The sequence below is a fragment of the Stenella coeruleoalba genome (genome assembly GCF_951394435.1).
Source record: "Stenella coeruleoalba genome assembly, chromosome: 5".
Lineage (NCBI taxonomy): Eukaryota > Metazoa > Chordata > Mammalia > Artiodactyla > Delphinidae > Stenella > Stenella coeruleoalba.
In genome coordinates this window covers 55,323,927-55,344,444 of record NC_137150.1, presented here as the reverse complement: position 1 = coordinate 55,344,444, position 20,518 = coordinate 55,323,927, and the positions used below count along the sequence as shown (strand labels likewise).

Sequence of the window (20,518 nt, the reverse complement as noted above, 5' to 3'; positions counted from 1 at the left end):
GCAGTCTGGCTGCTGAATAGGTTTTTTGAGGTCATAATTTGGTCACTCACTGCTAATCTAGTTTAGATGATAATGTTACTTACTAAGGCTGGTATATTGTAAAAACCTTTCTGGTAGTTAAAAGTTATGAAATAATTGCTTTTTGCAGTTCAATATTTGTGAAAATTGTTTTCATCCCTGTTCCACCTGCTGTTTGCAATGTTAACTTTACTGTTAACAAAAATCCTGCATTTTATTACTTCTTCCTAAATTCATCTGTAGAATCCTCAATGTTAAAGCTAGAGGAGCCCTTTCAGATTATCTAATTCAGCACCCTCATTTTACAGATGAGGAAACTGAGGGCTTGGACTAGAACAGAGGTCTCCTGACTCAGTCCAGGACTCTTTCTATTACATCATGCTGCCTGATGTTTGTTTATGGAACTCGGCAACATCACGTACAGGGTGAGCTTTTTTTTTTTCCCCCCAAATGAACACACAAAGTAATAGCTACTCATCAGCTGCTCTTCATCATTCTTAACTTTCATTTTCCTTTTTTACCCATACCTATTTTAATCCATAATATATAGCCCAATTACTCATGACTTTATTTTGCTGCTACTTCTTCTTGGCATTTGACCATTATTATTATTATTATTATTTTTTTTTTTTTGCGGTACGTGGGCCTCTCACTGTTGTGGCCTCTCCTGTTGCGGAGCACAGGCTCCGGATGCGCAGGCTCAGCGGCCATGGCTCACGGGCCCAGCCGCTCCGCGGCATGTGGGATCTTCCCGGACCGGGGCACGAACCCACGTTCCCTGCATTGGCAGGCGGACTCTCAACCACTGCACCACCAGGGAAGCCCTTGACCATTATTTTTAAGAGCTAAACTCTTAGTAACAAGGTTTCTTATCAGTAACCACGGTAGCCTTACCAGACACTATAGCAACAGTAGATTAAAATTCATAACAGGAACAATTTATGGAATCTTAGGTTTAGATTTAAGAAGTGAAATATAAGTAGGTAAGTACAAGAGTGTGTATATGAGATCTAAGAGCAGATGTGGTACCAAATATGAAAGCAATTTTTTGGTGAAATAACAAAATGCCAAGAAATATTAGCCAACAGTGTGGCATGGTTGCAGTAAAATGCCTTGTCCTGTGAACTCATGGCTTTAAACACAAGTGTGTTTTAGATTATTGAATTATTTTCTGTATTGATGTGCATATTGTCCCATTTTTGGCTAGTGAGAGCCTCTTCAGGTTGGTTCCTATGTCCTTTAGATAAGACCTTAGTTTTAGGTAGCTGTCTTGCTTTTTGGTTTGACAAGTTATTACAGGTTTGTATGGTTTTTAAAGGTAACTCAAGGACTTCTAAGTTCTTGTAATTAAGTTCAAGATTTGTAAGTTTCTTTAGGACCAAAGTATCATCTCCACTCTTCCATTTTTATAAAAGTTTTTTATAAACACTGTCCATCATTAATTTTGCTTTTTATGGAATTAGGAAAAGACAAAATCTTTCAGCTTAGACAAAATTAACATGCTTCTCTTGTATATATTTTTAAAAATCTCTTGTTTCATGTCACTGAAATAACCATAATGTTAACCTCTAGAATTTTAGGGTAAACTAAAGCACTAATGCTCAACTATGAATGCTGGATAAGTTTGTTGGATTGGTAGAATACTGCCATCATAGTCACACCTTAATCACTTACATATGTATTATATATATGTGTTACTGCAATTCTTTCACTGTTTAGCTATTTATCAGCCATTTTAAAGGGTCCCTACCCACCTGCCAGTTAACTAATTGTGTTTTGTGTTTCAGGTGAACTAAATCAGAGGTCCAGAAATATATTACGTGACAGTAGTTTTTCTGAAAATATATCTGTGGGGAGAACGATTGTAGGATGTTTTACATGAATTGTGCTTTGATTATATTTCTTATGCATGAGAGCTATATTTTATGACTTATGAAGATGTGTATATATATATATATATTTTATAGCTATTATGTGTTGAGTGCTAGAATATAAAGTACAGGCTGCCTTTTTTCTTCTTCTTTTTTTTTTTTACGGTACGCGGGCCTCTCACTGTTGTGGCCTCTCAAATTGCGGAGCACAGGCTCCGGATGCGCAGGCTCAGTGGCCATGCTCATGGGCCCAGCCGCTCCGCGGCATGTGGGATCTTCCTGGACCGGGGCACAAACCCGTGTCCCCTGTATCGGCAGGCGGACTCCCAACCACTGCGCCACCAGGGAAGCCCCAGGCTGCCTTTTAAATGCTTTAATTTGGTAGTGACTAAAAAATCAAATATGCACAATAAAGGTGATATAATAACAATGTTAACATGTAAATTATAAATTGGCTTTCCATGCACTCCTACCTACCTGTGAGGTGTGTAGATTAGATTTTATTTCTATTTTTCAGAATGAGAAACTGGGGCTCAGGGAGGTTAAATGTCTTAATGTCAAAAACAGTAGCATTTGAAAGAAAATGGCAACATTCTGATTTCTAACCTAACAGTTGTTTTTTAACTACTGACCAGTTTTGAAAAGGGTTTTTTTTTTTTTTAAAAGAAACAAAAACCCAAAAAACTATGCTTTGGGGTACAGGTGGAAAGGAGGAAGCATCTTTTTCAGGGTTGGCATTTGAATAGGCTTCATAAGGAGATGACATTTGAAGAATAGAAAAATTTCACCACTTGTAGTTGGAACAAAGAGCTTAAAAAGCAGAAATGTGGGAATTGGGGGGATGTTAGAATGATACAAATATATTCACCTGAAGGTAGAGTACATTCAAGGAAGGTGCTGTACAGGTAGATGGATACTTTGAGACCATATGGAGAAGGAGAACTTAAATGCTTCGATAAACAATTTAGAGTAAATGTGGAAGCTAATAGATACCAATGAATACATATGACATAATCAGGGTTATGTTTTATGCATAGATTTTAGAAGACAGTATGAAAAAACCTAGGAGACATTGAAGTTATTGTAGTAATACAGGTGGTAGGTACTGCAGAAAGGAAGGCATGGTTGAAAGTGGCGTTGTATAGGTAAGAGAAGATGGAATCCAAAGGATTGCAGGTAAAAGCTGAGGTAGAAAATTGAATCCAATATAATACTAAAATTTAAAGTGTTGGTGAATGATGGAATTAGTTACAGGCAAGAGGAGAAACACGTTGGGAGTATAGGGCATAAATTGCCGCTAATAATGCCGAGTGATGATATCTGAAAGGACGTATATTTGCACATCAGTCAGCTGGAACTGGAATGTTTGGAATGGGAAAGATGAGGGGACGTGTTAGAGAGTGGCACGCAATGGGAGAGTTGGTGGTTTTGTAATTCTTCAGAGTGGATGAGATCCTTAGTTGGGGTAGTAGAGTGAAGATCAGAGGACTAAAAAAGAAGTCAGCTGTACCCATGTAGGGCAGGAAGAAAAATCAGTAAAAGAGATAGAAGAGGACAGAATCAGAAAGTCAAATGCTGGAAGTTTAAAGATTTTTTATTTCAGTCTTCTCAAATGCTGGAAATGGCAAGGAGTGTGAAGTAATGAAAGAGTATGAAGACCTGTTGAATTTCGAGTTGATTAGTAAAGTTATTTAGAGTCCATAAAATTTTAACAGTAACAGATGTTTTTCTTCTTTATATGTGTACATGTATTCTTTTACTTAAATGTGTGGATATGCTTATACTTCTTGTTGTGTACTTTTTTCTTTTGCTCCCTCCTCCATCAGTTTATTGTTTTTTGATGACTTTATAATCCATGAATATTATGAATGTACCATGATCTTGTTTTGATACTCTCCTTTAATGGGCATTCACTGTATTTCCTCCCCCCCGCCAACCTTTGCCACTAAAAAAGCGTTCTTAAACATCCTTAAGAAGTTGTGCTTTTATTTCTCTGTGTTGTAGAGTGTATGTATTAGTTGAACTACGTGACATTGCAGCTGTGTGACCATTGTAACAAACAAAAAAAGGGAAATTCTTATGTTCCAGTCTAGTGTTTTTACTTTTACTAAAAAGTTGCCAGATTGTTTTCCAAAGGGTTTTTTTTTCACATTTCCTCTTGCACTATGTGACCTATTCCCACATTCCTGCCAGAAATAAACATTCTAGATCTTTTAAATTTTTACCAATTTTAATGAGTATAATTTTACTCCATGTTACTTTGATATGTATTTTCTTGATATCTAGTGGATCTTTATGTACTCAGATATAGCTGTCTTTTCTTGTATAGTATTTGAGTTTCCAGTCTTGGTTAAAAAGATTTTTTTCCTGCTCTCTAGATTGGACATGTAGCTTCGATGTTTCTTTAAGATGTGTTGATATATGTTGAAGTATCTGTGTATATGTACACACATACACATATATACACAAACATACACATTTATGTGCTTTAAATATTTTGGAATTAAGTTTTGTCTAGAGTAAAACATGTGGGCCCACTTTTATTTCCTTTCAGATGGATAGTTACTTGTGACAGCTCAAGTCTGCACAATAATGCAGCCTCTTCCTTTGTTCAGATCTTTGTATTTTTCAATTGACTATTATGTTTGGTCACATAAATCTGTGCCTTTCTTGTTAGTTTCTTTTGTAAATATTTAATAGTTTTTTGCTCTTGTAAGTGGAATATTTATTTTCTCATCTGTATAGGTGCTTACTACTGGAGCAGAAAAAAGCTATTGTTTTTGTTAGCCACTGTATTAAATTCCTTTACAAAGGGCTAGTGATTTTACTAGTTAAATAGTATATGTAGGAGACCCAACAAATTACAGATTCAATGTTAGAGACTATTTTTTCTCTTTTGTATCTTTTTCTACTACTTCCTCAGAGAGGCAGCACAAGATAACAGGATGAATAAAAATAAAGATTTTTGAATTGAGCAAAAAATCAAGGAAGTTCTAATAACTTTTACCAAAGAATTAAAGCCATCTGAGATTGAGGGGCTTTTAGTGAGATAGGGCCCCTAAGAGAAGTTAAAATTTTTGAAAATCCATGATGGCAAATCTGATAAGGAAGTTAAAAACCTAATAAAATGATTGTTAAATAGCTCAGAGGTTGCAGAATGGTTTTAGACACAACATGGTTTGGGATTTACATAAGTTACAATGCTTGAGTTGGAATTGGTAAGACTACGTGAGTTAAATGTCACAGTTCTTGAAATGTCTGATCAGTAGGTTTGCATGAAAATGGAGGGAATGCAGATACAGTTAAGGAGGATGATGTGGGATTGGAGGACACTGAGAAGCATGAGTAACGTGATGTTATCTTGAAAATCTGTTCAATTAGAAACTGAGTAGAGAGGGCAGACAGCAGAAGCAAGAAGAACTACAGTTCTTCGGCCTGTGGAAGGAAAACCACATTCACAGAAAGATAGAAAAAATGAAAAGGCAGAGGACTTTGTACCAGTTGAAAGAACAAGGTAAAACCCCAGAAAAACAACTAAATGAAGTGGACATAGGCAACCTTCCAGGAAAGAATTCAGAATAATGATAGTGAAGATGATCCACGACCTCGGAAAAAGAATGGAGGAAAAGATCAAGAAGATGCAAGAAATGTTTTACAAAGACCTAGAAGAATTAAGGAACAAACACCTAGAAGAATTAAAGAACAAACAAACAGAGATGAACAATACAATAATTGAAATGAAAACTACACTAGAAGGAATCAATAGCAGAATAACTGACGCAGAAGAATGGATAAGTGACCTGGAAGACACAGTGGTGGAATTCACTGTCGTGGAACAGAGTAAAGAAAGAAGAATGAAAAGAAATGAAGACAGCTTAAGAGACCTCTGGGACAACATTAAATGCAACAACATTCACATTATAGGGGTCCCAGAAGGAGAAGAGAGAGAGAAAGGACCCAAGAAAATATTTGAAGAGATTAGAGTTGAAAACTTCCCTAAAATGGGAAAGCAAATAGCCACCCAAGTCCAGGAAGCACAGAGAGTCCCAGGCAGGATAAACCCAAGGAGAAACACATAATAATCAAATTGACAAAAATTAAAGACAAATTATTGAAAGCAACAAGGGAAAAATGACAGATAACGGACAAGGGGACTTCCATAAGGTTAACAGCTGATTTCTCAGCAGAAACTCTACAAGCCAGAAGGGATATATTTAAAGTGATGAAAGGGAAGAACCTAACACCAAGATTACTCTACCCAGCAAGGATCTCATTCAGATTCGACAGAGAAATCAAAAGCTTTACAGACAAGCAAAAGATAAGAGAATTCAGCACCACCAAACCAGCTCTACAACAAATGCTAAAGGAACTTCTCTAAGTGGGAAACACAAGAGAAAAAAAGGATCTACAAAAATAAACCCAAAACAATTAGGAAAATGGTAATAGGAACATACATATCGATCATTGCCTTAAACGTGAATGGATTAAATGCTCCAACCAAAAGACACAGGCTCATAGAATGGATACAAAATGGATATATGCTGTCTACAAGAGACCCTTTTCAGACCTAGGGACACATACAGACTGAAAGGGGATGGAAAAAGATATTCCATGCAAATGGAAATCAAAAGAAAGCTGGAGTAGCAATACTCGTATCAGGTAAGATAGACTTTGAAATAAAGAATGTTACAAGAGACAAGGAAGGACACTACATAATGATCAAGGGATCAATCTGAGAAGAAGATACAACAATCATATATGCACCTGACTTAGTAGCACCTCAATGCATAAGGCAACTGCTAAGAGCTATAAAAGAGGAAATCAACAGTAACACAGTAATAGTGAGGGACTTAAACACCTCACTTACACCAATGGACAGATCATCCAGACAGAAAATTAATAAGGAAACACAAGCTTTAAATGACACAACAGACCAGATAGATTTAATTGATACTTATAGGATATTCCATACGAAAACAGCGGATTACACTTTCTTCTCAAATGCACATGGAACATTATCCAGGATTGATCACATCTTGGGTCACAAATCAAGCCTTGGTAAATTTAGGAAAATTAAAAGCAAATCAAGCACCTTTTCTGACCAAAACTCCATGAGATTAGAAATCAATTACAGGGGAAAAAAAATCACAAACACGTGGAGGCTAAACAACATGTTACTAAATAACCAAGAGATCACTGAAGAAATCAAAGAGGAAATCAAAAAATACCTAGAGACAAATGACAATGAAAACACGATGATCCAAAACCTAATGGGATGCAGCAAAAACAGTTCTAAGAGGGAAGGTTATAGCAATACAAGCCATCTCAAGAAACAAGAAAAATCTCAAACAGTCTAACCTTACACCTAAAGGAACTAGAGAAAGAAGAACAAACAAAACCCAAAGTTAGTAGAAGGAAAGAAATCTTAAAAATCAGAGCAGAAATAAATGGAATAGAAACAAAGAAAACAATAGCAAAGATCAATGAAAATAAAACCTGGTTCTTTGAGAAGGTAAACAAAATTGATGAACCATTAGCCAGACTCATCAAGAAAAAGAGGGAGAGGACTCAAATCAATAAACTTAGAAATGAAAAAGGAGAAGTTACAAAGGACATAGCAGAAATACAAAGCATCCTGAGAGATTACTACAAGCAACTCTATGCCAATAAAATGGACAACGTGGAAGAAATGCACAAATTCTTAGAAAGGTTTAACCTTCCAAGACTGAACCAGGAAGAAATAGAAAATATGAACAGACCAATTACAAGTAATGAAATTGAAATGGTGATTAAAAATCTTCCAGCAAACAGAAGTCCAGGACCAGATGGCTTCACAGGTGAATTCTGTCAAACATTTAGAGAAGAGCTAACATGCATCCTTCTCAAACTCTTCCCAAAAATTGCAGAGGAAGGAACACTCCCAAACTCATTCTATGAAGCCACCATCACCCTGATACCAAAATAAGATACACATACTACAAAAAAAAATTACAGACCACTATCACTGATGAATATAGATGCAAAAATCCTCAACAGAATACTAGCAAACAGAATCCAACAACACATTAAAAGGATCGTACCAAAAAAAAAAAAAAGGATCATACACCATGATTAAGTGGGGTTTATCCCAGGGATGCAAGGATTCTTCAATGTATGCAAATCAATCAATGTGATACACCATATTAACAAATAGAAGAATAAAAACCATATGTTCATCTCAATAGATGCAGGAAAAGCTTTTGACAAAATTCATCACCCATTTATGATAAAAACTCTCCAGAAGTGGGCATAGAGGGGACCTACCTCAACATAATAAAGGTCATATACAACAAACCCACAACAAATGTCATTCTCAGTGGTGAAAAACTGAAAGCATTTCCTCTAAGATCAGGAGCAAGACAAGGATGTCCACTCTTGCCGCTATTATTCAATATAGTTTTGGAAGTCCTAGCCGCGGCAATCAGAGAAGAAAAAGAAAAGGAATACAAATTGGAAAAGAAGAAGTAAAACTGTCACTGTTTGCAGATGACGTGATATTATACATAGAGAATCCTAAAGATGTTATCAGAAAACTACTAGAGCTAATCAGTGAATTTGGTAAAGTTGCAGGATACAAAATTAATGCACAGAAATCTCTTGCATTCCTATACACTAACAGCGAAAGATCAGAAAGAGAATTTAAGGAAACAATCCCATTCACCACTGCAACAAAAAGAATAAAATACCTAGAAATAAACCTACCTAAGAAGGTAAAAGATCTGTACTCAGAAAACTATAAGACACTGATGAAAGAAATCAAAGATGACACAAACAGAGGGAGAGGTATACCATGTTCTTGGATTGGAAGAATCAATATTGTGAAAATGACTGTACTACCCAAAGCAATCTACAGATTCAGTGCAATCCCTATCAAATTACCAGTGGCATTTTTTATAGAACTGGAACAAAACAATCTTAAAATTTGTATGGAGCCACAAAAGACCCGGAATAGCCAAAGCAGTCTTGAGGGAAAAAAACGGAGCTGGAGGAATCAGACTCCCTGACTTCAGACTATACTACAAAGCTACGGTAATCAAGACAATATGGTACTGGCACAAAAACAGAAATATAGATCAATGGAACAGGATAGAAAGCCCTGAGATAAACGCACACACCTATGGTCTACTAATCTATGACAAAGGAGGCAAGGCTATACAATGGAGAAAAGACAGTCTCTTCAGTAAGTGGTGCTGGGAAAACTGGACAGCTACATGTAAAAGGATGAAATGAGAACACTCCCTAACACCATACACAAAAATAAACTCAAAATGGATTAAAGACCTAAATGTAAGACCGGACACTATAAAACTCTTAGAGGAAACATAGGAAGAACACTCTTTGACATAAATCACAGTAAGATCTTTTTTGATCCACCTCCTTGAGTAATGGAACTTAAAACAAAATAAACAATTGGGACCTAATGAAACTTAAAAACTTTTGCAAAGCAAAGGAAACTACAAACAAGACAAAAAGGCAACCCTCAGAATGGGAGAAAATATTTGTAAATGAATTAATGGACAGAGTATTAATCTGCAAAATATATAAATAGCTCACGCAGCTGAACATTAAATAACAAACAACCCAATCCAAAAATGGGCAGGAGACCTAAATAGACATTTCTCCAAAGAAGGCATACAGGTGGCCAAGAAGCACATGAAAAGCTTCTCAGCATCACTAATTATTAGAGAAATGCAAATCAAAACTACAATGAGGTATCACCTCACACCAGTTAGAATGGGCATCATCAGAAAATCTACAAACAACAAATGCTGGAGAGGGTGTAGAGAATAGGGAACCCTCTTGCACTGTTTGTGGGAATGCAAATTGATACAGAGCCACTATGAAGAACAGTATGGAGGTTCCTTAAAAAAGTAAAAATAGAATTACCGTATGATCCAGCAATCCCACTACTCGGCATATATCCAGAGAAAACCATAATTCAAAAAGACACGTGCACCCCAATGTTCATTGCAGCACTGTCTACAATAGCCAGGTCATGGAAGCAACCTAAATGTCCGTTGATATTTGAATGGGTAAAGATGTGGTACATATATACAATGGAATATTACTCAGCCATAAAAAGGAATGAAATTGTAGAGATGTGGATGGATCTAGAGACTGTCGTACAGAGTGAAGTACGTCAGAAAGAGAGAAACAAATAATGTATATTAACGCATATATGTGGAACCTGGAAAAATGGTACAAAGGAACCGGTTTGCAGGACAGAAATAGAGACACAGATGTAGAGAAGAAACGTGTGGACACCAAGGGGGGAAAGTGGCAGGGGGGTGGTGGTGGGATGAATTGGGAGATTGGGATTGACATGTACACACTGATATGTGTAAAATAGATAACTAATAAGAATTTTAAAAATTCAGAAAAATAAGTGTAAAAAAAAGAAACTGAGTAGATCAAAGATATAAGGAGTTTACAGTGAAAAAGAGGATGTGTGTGTTTTGTTTTGTTTACAGTTTCAGGATTTAAAGATAAAGAAGTTTTTGAAGTGTGTAGTGTGATGTCGGCATGGTTTGTATGACCCGAGGAACTTGTTAAGATCGACATGCCTGGGCTGTACTTCTGACTTGCTGACCCTGAATTAAGAGTTTTCCGAGCTGTCACAAAGTTTATGACATTACTTTGAAGAAGCTGCCACAGGTGATTTTGATATACCACACTAAGCAAGAGTCACTAGTGGGCTAGAAACTGGAATGCGGCCTTTTTCTTTCTTCCACCCCTTTCTCCGGAAAAAAAAAAAAATGGAGTTACAAGTTATTGAAGTTGAGAGGGTGATAGAGATCAATATAGGAGTGGATGAGAAGGAACATTGATTTGTAGTCATCACTGAAGATTATCTTTTGGTCTTTTTAAATACTACTGACTAATGGGAAAAAAAACATTATTTATTTTCAACAAATAATAATTGGGTGCCTCTTATGAATCGGGCTATATTTCAGGCATAATTAGTGAATATTAAGGATTAAGTGTGTCCTTTCCCATAGCTTGCATTTTTTTAGCTTGCATTTTTTAATAAACATGAATAAACTGTCATTCCTAGAGTATTTAATTGCGTCACCACAGTGTTTGAAATATCTAACCTATCCCACACATTGTATGATCCAGTATGGTTTCTTTAGCGTAGTGGTCTATGTAAATAAAAAATTAATTTTGTAATGAATGTTTTCATTTGCTGCTATTACCTCTAACTGCTTTTTTATTGTTGTAAGTATTGCCCTGAAAGTTTCCTTTACCACTAATATAAGGAGGGACAGAAAAAAGAGGTGAACCCATTTCCATTACATAATGGAAAGGAGGAGCATTCTTTCAGTTCTGGCAGTCTTGAGTTTCAGCACAATATGCTTCTTAAATACAGAACAATTGAAAGGAAAATAATTCCAGACTCTTACCTACTGGCTGTGAATAGGTTGAAAACCTTTCCTATATTAGATAACCCTGTGATAACTGATCGAGTAACCAGAAACTGAGAAAAGTGATGGAGATTCTTCTTTGTTTCATCTTCTCACTCTTCCTCTCCAAACCCAAATCTCTGTATAAGTTTTGATAATAGCAGATGCTCTGCGCTCATGTCTGTTTTGCAATCACTATTTTCACGGGTTCAGTTTTGCATACTGCTCATATCTAGTACTGTAGCCATCCATTTTAGGTTTTTTTAAACCAGTTTTTTAAGGAGAAAATGAGTGTATATTTACATGTAAATGTTTTGAGGTTTTAATTAATAGGGGCAACCTAAACCAGGAGGAGAAAAAAATCTCTTGTTCCCTTCAGCTCTAAAGCCTATGATTCTTAATATTTTATATATTATAGGTTGTATCAGTTAACAGTTATTTTATACCAGCAGGCCCAAAGAAAATAGTACTTTTTTCCTGATTTGTGTTATATTTATTATAATTTATGTTTTGGGCTTTTAGGTCAGTAGAGTACTTATAAAATGCTGAGAAACCTTTCAGGAGAGTGAAAATAGGTATGATTTGTGGGAACAATTCTTAAAAATTTATATGACAGTTCAAATGCTCATTGTTTCTAACTTATATATTCATTTTCATTATAACATATTTTATATGTAACATTTTTATCATAACAATTACTCTTTTTATAACTATATAGGTATTTTAATTGAGGTTGAGTGTTTTTGAGATCAGTGGCCTAAACAGAACGTCGTATTGTTTTGAAAGAATGTTTCTTTTTCCTTTTGTTCAGAGAATTGTATAAGAAAATTCTGCTCCAAAAAGCAGTTTTTAGTTACATAATTGAGATTAAAAACAAAGATTAACTTTTCCTCTGCCCCTGAAGCACACCGTGCTCACTCTGAGCTCCAGGCTCCTACTAAGCTAGTGCCGCCGTCATCTCCACCAGTCCCCATTATGATTATCTACCGGGACCTCATGAGCCGTGATGAGATGTTCTCCGACATCTACAAGATCCAGGAGGTTACTGACAGGCTGTCTGGAGGTGGAGGGAGATGATGGTCAGTAGGACAGAGGGTGACATTGATGACTCGCTTATTGGTGGAAATGCCTCTGCTGAAGGACCCAAGGGTGAAGGTACTGAACACAGTAATCACTGGTGTCGATATTGTCATGAACCATCACTTGCAGAAAACCAGCTTCAAAAAAGAAGCCTACAAGGAGTACATCAAAGATTACATGAAGTCAGCCAAAGGGAAACTTGGAGGACAGGGACCAGAAAGAGTAAAAAACCTTTTATGACAGGGGCTGCAGAACAAATCAAACACATCCTTGCTAATTTCAAAAACTGTCAGTTCTTTATTGGTGAAAACGTGAATCTAGATGGCATGGTAGCTCTGCTGGACTATTGTGAGGATGTGTGACCCCACATATGATTTTCTTTAAGGATGATCTAGAAATGAGAAAATATTAACAAATTTGGCAGTTACTTTGGATCTGTCACCTGTCATCATAACTGGCTGGCTGCTCCTTTTCATCCACACGACACCAGGACTTAGAGAAATGGGACTGATGTCATCTTGAGCTCTTCGTTTGTTTTGACGGTGATTTATTTGGAGCTGAGGCATTGCTTTCGAGAAAAAATACGTCATGTAGTTTGTCTAAAAATAAAATGCTTTAAACTAAAAGGAAAAAGATTAAATATCTGATTGTAATCAAGGGGTTTTACTATACTAGTAAGAAAACTTACTACTAATTCCTTGATGTTTTTGAAGTAAACTGATTCTGAAGTTGTCTCTGGGTGTAGACAGTATTCTCTTTTCCCTAAATGTGTTTCCTTCTCCAAAAAGGAGATGAGGTTGAGAGCAATGAGAAGAAAAGCACTTTCACTCGCTCAGTTGTTTTGTGTGTGTGTGCAGTTTTTTTTTTTTAACTATTGAGCACCTAGCATGCCTTTGCATCATATTGAAGGAAAAAGGCTATTCTAATACCTGTACTTGAGAAGCAGAAAATTGATCAGCAATTTGATCGTCTGGTGAAAACCCTTGGAATATGTCTAGATGAATTTATACCAAGTCATCTTATCTGGAGTTGTTTACTATCCAGAGAAAGAGTCAAGCCCAGGATTTCATATTCAAATCAGGATCAGAAAACTAGGATACATGTTGAGTATGAAATAAGTCATTGTATTGTCTCTGCACTCACTACCCTCATCCTTATAGATTTCCTTATCCTTCCCATTCATTACTGTGGAGAAAAGGCTAGGCTTCATATGTTACAGTGGTCTAGAAAAAGATGAAAGGCTTATGAGAAACTGGAAGAGGTAAAGAGAATTAAAATTTTTCTTTTGCCTTCCAAATGACATTTTCAGATGGTTACTTTTAAACAGAATCCAAACAAGGTCTGCACACTGCTTTTAGTTGCTAAATTTCAGTCTCTTCCACCTGTTGGTAGAAAAAAATTTGTCCTGTCAAATTCCCCACATTCTGGATTTGGCTAATCACATCATTGTGGTATTACTAATACATTCTACTGTCCTGTAACTTCTGTAAAGTGCTAGTTGAGGTATGATTAAATTCACTTTTAATTCTTTGATCACGAAGTCTTTTCTTCCTTCTGCCTCACACCATGGGGCATACACCATCTGGTTGTATCACTTTCGGTGGTGTTGATGTTGATTGGTGGATTTAGTTGTTGTTAGTCTGATCTATCCATTATAAAGTTCCACATCAGATATTCCCCTGGTGGTCTTAGTGTCCATTAATGATTGTTGCCTAGATTCTTTATTTTCTTAGGGATAGAAAATTGTTGTTTTAATTATATCATTGTTTTTGCATTGATTAGCTGGAATTCTGTGAAGAAGGACTCTTCCTTGTCAAGTATTGGGATACTGAAATAGAACTTGCACAGCAAAAGCAGGGTATGTGCTTGAGTTGTTTTAGTTGTCAGTTTTTAGACTGATGAGTTGGTGGTGCCCTCTCAAGGTGACCAGTGCTGTGAAGTTTATTTTTAATTTTTATAATCTCATGGATTAAGAACTATTTTTGAGGTGTTTTAATCCATTGCGGTTCCTGTCTCCTTTTGACGTGACACACGTGGCCTTCGGTTGTTTCCTTGTTTTCTTGCATGGCAAGATGTTCCGGGTTTTCTGCTTCAGCCCTCAAATTGGTCTTTCCTCCAAAGCATTCCTATTTTTATGAGAAGTGTTTATTTAGAGACTACAATGAAAGCATGGAGTGCTTTTTACTACTAGGTTGTCATTAATTGCTGCTAGGCCTTTTTGGAACAAGGAAATGCGTATTTAGTAAGAGAAATAAATCACAAATTCCTGCTTATATTTCAATTCAAATTTAAGATTACTATAGGGTTTTAAAGCTTGATTTGTGTTGTGTGAATTTTATTGAAAATACATCTGTATTATAAACATGAAAATAATTTTAATTTTTTGTATGCAGTTCCATCAGATAAGTGATTTTTATAAAAGTAAAACGACCAAACTTATTTATTATCAAGAAAAATTGTTCCTTGAGATAATGTGACACATTCATCCTCTGCCTTCTCATCCTCCCTAGCATATTGCTATATATCTTTCAGGTGTAGCCAGCTTGAGGAGTACAGACAGTACTATACCATGAAGAGAAAATGAAAAGATTTTTACTGCTTCTGTATTCGTATATATTTTTTTCCTTTCTGAAAATTTTGATTTGTAATGGATTTAACATAATTTCTTATTTGTTTTATATATATTTATAAAAATATTCAAATTAGTAATGCTAAAGAATTACTATAATAAGACTATAGAAAGCAGTTTAAACTTTCTTTGTGATTCTTTTTTGTCCCTAGGTTATATCCTCTAGGTAGGGATATATGCAGTCAAAATACTACTTTAAAGTATGTTAGTTTTCTTTATGATTATAAATAATTTCACTGGTTTACAAAAATAAAGATTTATTTTCCAAATATTTTGCATGTAGATAGTGTGGGTTGGCTGTGCCTCTGTTCTGTGTCTTCTCATTTGGGGATCCAGGCTTTCAGAGCAGGCCCCATGTAGAACATGCTCATTCATGTGGCAGAAGAAAACAGTAAGAGCACTGGCAGATACTTTTTTTTTTTTTTAAGATTTTTTTGATGTGGACCACTTTTAAAGTCTTTATTGAATTTGTTACGATATTGTTTCTGTTTTGGTGTTTTGGCCATGAGGCATGTGGGATCTTAGCTCCCCAGCCAGGGATCGAACCCGCACCTCCTGCATTGGAAGGCAGAGTCTTAACCACTGAACTGCCAGGGAAGTCCCTGGCAGATACTTTTAATACCTCTTAAAGCTGTGATTGGACAGCTCATCTACTCAGTTTCCGTTGGCCAAATTATGTCACATAGCCAGGGTCCAAGGGTTATGGTGAGGATGAATAACTATTGCAGGAAAAGAGAAGAGTGATTAAATTCTGAACAGTAATACATTTGACGACATAAAGTTACTTAAATTATTCCATGCATGTTGATGCCATCATAGTTAACATAATTAGTGTTGGTCTGAATTTTGTTTTAAAGGGATTTTATCTGCTAGCCAAGCTAGAGAGATAACTGAAGGTCAGGGGAAAAGGCTTTTTTGTTAGCCTTCGTTTACAGCTGCCATCTACACTTTTGGAGGGGTAAAATGATGGCATCTTTGTTTACTAATCCTGGGCTTTCTCTGCTTAATGACTGTTATAGGTTGAATTGTGTCTTCTGAAATTCATTAGTTGAAGTGCAAATCCCTAGTACCTCAGACTATAACCTTATTTGGAAATAGGGTCTTTACAGAGATAATTATGTTAAAATGAGGTTATTAGAGTAGGCTCTAATCCAATATGACTGTTGTCCTTATAAAAATAGGAAATTTGGACACAGACACACAGGAAAAACAGTGTGAAGAGCCACAGGGAGATATAGCAAGGTGGCTAGAGTAATACATCCAAGGAGCCAAGGAAGCTAGGAGAGATCCTTCCTCAGCACCTTCAGAAGGAGCCCTGCCAACACCTTGATGTTTGGACTTCTGACTTCCAAAACTGTAAGGCAATAAATTTCTGCTGTACGCCACCTTATCTGTGGTACTTTGTTATGGCAGCACTAGGAAACTAGTACAGTGATGTAGTTTGACAATGCTGTCCAGTTTGGCTTGATTGTAAGGGTATTGGAAGAAATATAAGCTATACCTTTAGGTTACTATATCAGAAGGGACTTTATTGTCAGGCTAAAGAATTTTGGACTTTGCTAAGGGTGTGCCTTAAAATAGAAGTTTGGCAGTCAAGACTAGAAGAAACTAGCTTGAGAGTAGTTTATTCTTTTAACCTTTATAGTTTAATAATGGAGTAGTTGGATGCTGATGAGATGAAAGAGGAAGGATGCTCTGTTTAAAGTACCTTCAAATCTGTTGTCCTTTCAAGCTCTGAAAAGGTGCAACATAGTTGAGTTAGTTCTCTCTAAGCTGGAGTTCTTTGTTTAACTGCATACCACTAAATTTTATAGTTGATTTGTTAGGGGAGTTTTGAAACTTAAGTGTATGAGTTGAATTATGTCCCCTCAAAGATATGTTGAAGTTGTAACCCCTGGTACTTGTGAATGTGACCTTATCTGGAAATAAGATTTTTGCAGATGTAATTAAGATGAGGTCATTAGGGTGGGTCCCTTTTCCACTGTGACTGATGTTCTTATAAAAAGAGGGAAATTTGAACACGCACCTAGGAGAAGGGCATGTGGTATGTGAAGACACAGACACAGTGGGAAGATGGCCATGCGAAGATGGAGACAGGGATTGGGTTGCCACAGGTCAAGGAATGGCTGGGGCTACTACCCAAAACTGGAAGAGGCAAGGGAAGATATCAGAGTGCTTTCAGTTGGGTGAACAGGACTTCCCAAACTTCGCTCTGCCCTGTATTCACCTGGAAATCTTTTAAAAATATTGCTATCTGGCTCCCACCTCCAGAGATTGTGGTTTAATAAGTATGGGATGCTACATGGACAGCAGGCTTTTTAAAAGTTCCCCAGATGATTTAATGTGCAGCAAAGTTTGAAGAACCATGGGGCTAAACCTTCTAGCTTAGTCAGATATTCTCCCAGGTCCCTCTGCGCATGCAGTTTTGTGTTCATTTAGTTTTGATTAGCCTCTAAGTAATACACTTCCCCCTCCCCCCACCAAATTTGTTTGTGCCTTGGCCTGTCATGATTTTTTTTTAATGTTGTATTCTATTCTGTTCTTGCCAGCTGGTTAGGCATGTGAGTATATTCATCTTCATATATGATGAATTATTTATAAAGTTGTTTTAAGATGTCTATTTGTATTAAAACATCAAATACATTTAAAATTTTTCTAAGTCATATATGTATATCTGCTTTTGAAGGTTGAATTATATTAGTGTTACATAAGTTGCAAATAATTGAAAAAATAACTTAAATTTGTGTTGAAATAGACTTGTATTTCATGAATTATACAAGTAGTATAATTATTCAAATCATTATTGACCATTTCCTACAAGATTATATTAGGAATGATAAATTGAAGGACCTGAAAACATCCACCTCCTCGAATATTTGTTTTTGTCTTCAGGTCTCCCACTTTATATCATTTTTTTTCACGTTGTTAGATCACAAAGTGAGTAACATCCAACATCTATAGATATATTCTGGGTTAGTAATTTCTCCATGAGAAATTAAAAACTTTTTTGTCCATGTGGTAGTCTAAAAATAAAATAATATATATAACACATTTTAGATCATCTGGGTGGCCACTTTGTAACAAAGTAAGACCATTTGTGTTTATTTTAATCCTGTAGTAGACATTGTACATAAAGTACCTTGGTATTTTTTTTTTTTAATTTTCTTTTTTAATTTTGGCTGAGTTGGGTCTTTGTTGCTGCGCGCGGGCTTTCTCTAGTTGCGGCGAGCAGGGACTACTCTTTCATTGCAGTGCGCAGGCTTCTCATTGCAGTGGCTTCTCTAGTTGCAGAGCATGGACTCTAGGTGCGCGGGCTTCAGTAGTTGTGGCTCACGGGCTCTAGAGCGCAGGCGCACAGTAGTTGTGGTGCACGGGCTTAGTTGCTCTGCGGCATGTGGGATCTTCCTGAACCCCAGGGCTTGAATGTGTGTCCCCTGTATTGGCAGGCGGATTCTTAACCACTGCGCCACCAGGGAAGCCCAGTACCTTGGTATTGATAGGTAGTTTTTTTTTTCATTTTATAGTTGGAAGTGCTTTCAGATGAGGACCATGCCTAGTGTTTTTATTTATATTTATATGTTAGTAACAGTAAAATATACAAACCAACTCTTGGGACTAGTGTGTTACTTTGTTTTCTTATAGAAGGTACTTGGTATTACTCAAATTTGAGAAACACTGAGTTAAGGTAATGTAATTTATGCATTTGTTATAAGTTCCTTGGAAAGCAGGACATCAAGCCATTATTATTCACTGACATTTTGTTACATCAGATTGTTAAGGTTGTCATCTGCCTAACTTTAAGGAATGAAATGTATTTGTTGGCTGTGTTGGTTGGGGACCTAGTGTAAAAAACCTAGAGTACAACTACCGGTTGAGGAGGGCAGGGGCTCAGCTGGTTTTAGATTGTAGGGGGTCAGAGGTGGGGCTCAGGGGGAAGCTGGAGGGAGTTGTCAAGGCAGAGAGTTTCATTGGTAGAGTAGTGCTAAGTACTGGAGTGCTAAGTATTAGAGTGCTCGGAAAGGACACTAGTCTGGGGAAAGGATGATGGGAGATCCTGGGGACAGCTGTGTTTACCCAGCAATTCTGCCTGGGCCTAGGTTTCTCTACCTGGCAAAAGGGTGGTAATAGCTTATATACAATATCAAAAAGAAGGGAAACCCGATTAGCTTAGGCTTGAATTTCTTCTAATATATCCACGGCAGTTACTGATATGGTTAGGAGGAGCAAAATGAGTGTGGATTAGTTACTTGCCATTATTAAACACAGATGCGCCTCTGTTGCCTGGATCTCCACTCCCCACATCTCCTCTGCGTCTTTCTTTTGTGTCCTCACAGTGCAGAGAGGCAGGTATGGAATTTGTACCATGTATAGCCTGGAAATCTGACTATAAATAATTGCAGATTTGTTGCTCAGCTAGCTGTCTCCTTTTATTTCTCATGTAGCTAACAGATGGAGTATATGATTTAATTGATTCTGTAGTGCCAAGGCCCTGCATTATTTGTTTCCATGTATATGGTGAAGAAGGCTGCCATTGTTTGCAGTGTTGAATGTATTCTCTTTAGGAAACAAAGGCTGCAAGACAGAGACCAGCTTCATGTTTCAGTTGTTGGGGAAGGGATTGAAGCCCTTTGGAACCTACCACTTAACACAGATGTGAGGCTGGGCAGACATGCAGGATAGCGGGAATCCACACCATTGGAGGAGAAACTGTCACAGGGGCAGTGCTCCTTTACCACAGCCTCCACACCGTTTCACTGCTTTTTGTGAGGGAATTTGATAAAAATATGGGATGCAGCCTGGAATTTGGCTGTGAAGACTATTCTGTACAACATCATTCTTTGTATTAATAGATTTCTGTATGGCAGCATTCAGGGCCTAGAACAGTGCCAGGCTTATATTAGCACTCAGTAAATGTTTGTTGAATGAAGGACAGAGAAACCGAATTTCAGTCAAATTATTGAACTTTACACACAAGCGGGTGTATCTGGAAAGAAGTTCACTTATAGGTGTAGTCTCAGAAAATGTATGATTTTCACTCCTCCATATTTTAGTTAATAGATTCCATATGTTTTATCAAAACTAGAACTTTTACATGAAGATGTTTATGGCTTTTAAGTACCTTTTTTGTTTATTAGGTATAAATTTACAGGATACCTAATGTAATTCCAATATGAACATAACAGAAATCCATACCAGTCATGATTTAGGTCATATTATAGTATGAACAATATTGTGGCATAAGAGGTCTATTTCCCCAGGGAAACTCTTGAATTTTTCCAGAAAACATTAGCACCAATATTGCCAAGAGGGAATCAGTTTTTATACTAGCAGGTCTAAAACATTTTAGACATAGTACCTCATTACATTCTTAATTTATTAATGACTCTAGAAAAATTTTCTTTAAATGGGTTATAGCTATCAATATATGCTGCATCAGAAATTAACACTGTGAAATTTTATAGTACTAATGCATTTTA

The 20,518-nt window shown here is 36.7% G+C and overlaps 1 protein-coding gene and 1 pseudogene across 5 annotated transcripts in view; both read left to right on the top strand.

The window, feature by feature from the left end:
- TBL1XR1 (TBL1X/Y related 1) overlaps positions 1-20,518 on the top strand; it is a 187,788-nt gene that overhangs the window by 112,248 nt on the left and 55,022 nt on the right. Inside the window, exon 3 of one of the 4 annotated variants that reach the window (XM_079921946.1) lies at positions 16,223-16,397. The exons of 2 other annotated variants lie outside the window; for them this stretch is intronic. The gene's annotated coding sequence lies outside the window, so the exon portion shown is untranslated. Of the gene's footprint in view, positions 1-326; positions 444-16,222; positions 16,398-20,518 lie in introns of all 4 variants that reach the window. One more of the 4 variants, XM_079921948.1, reaches the window with a different exon arrangement.
- LOC307186613 (translationally-controlled tumor protein-like) lies at positions 10,416-16,205 on the top strand (annotated as a pseudogene). Its single transcript has one exon. The product of its transcript is annotated as a translationally-controlled tumor protein-like (transcript).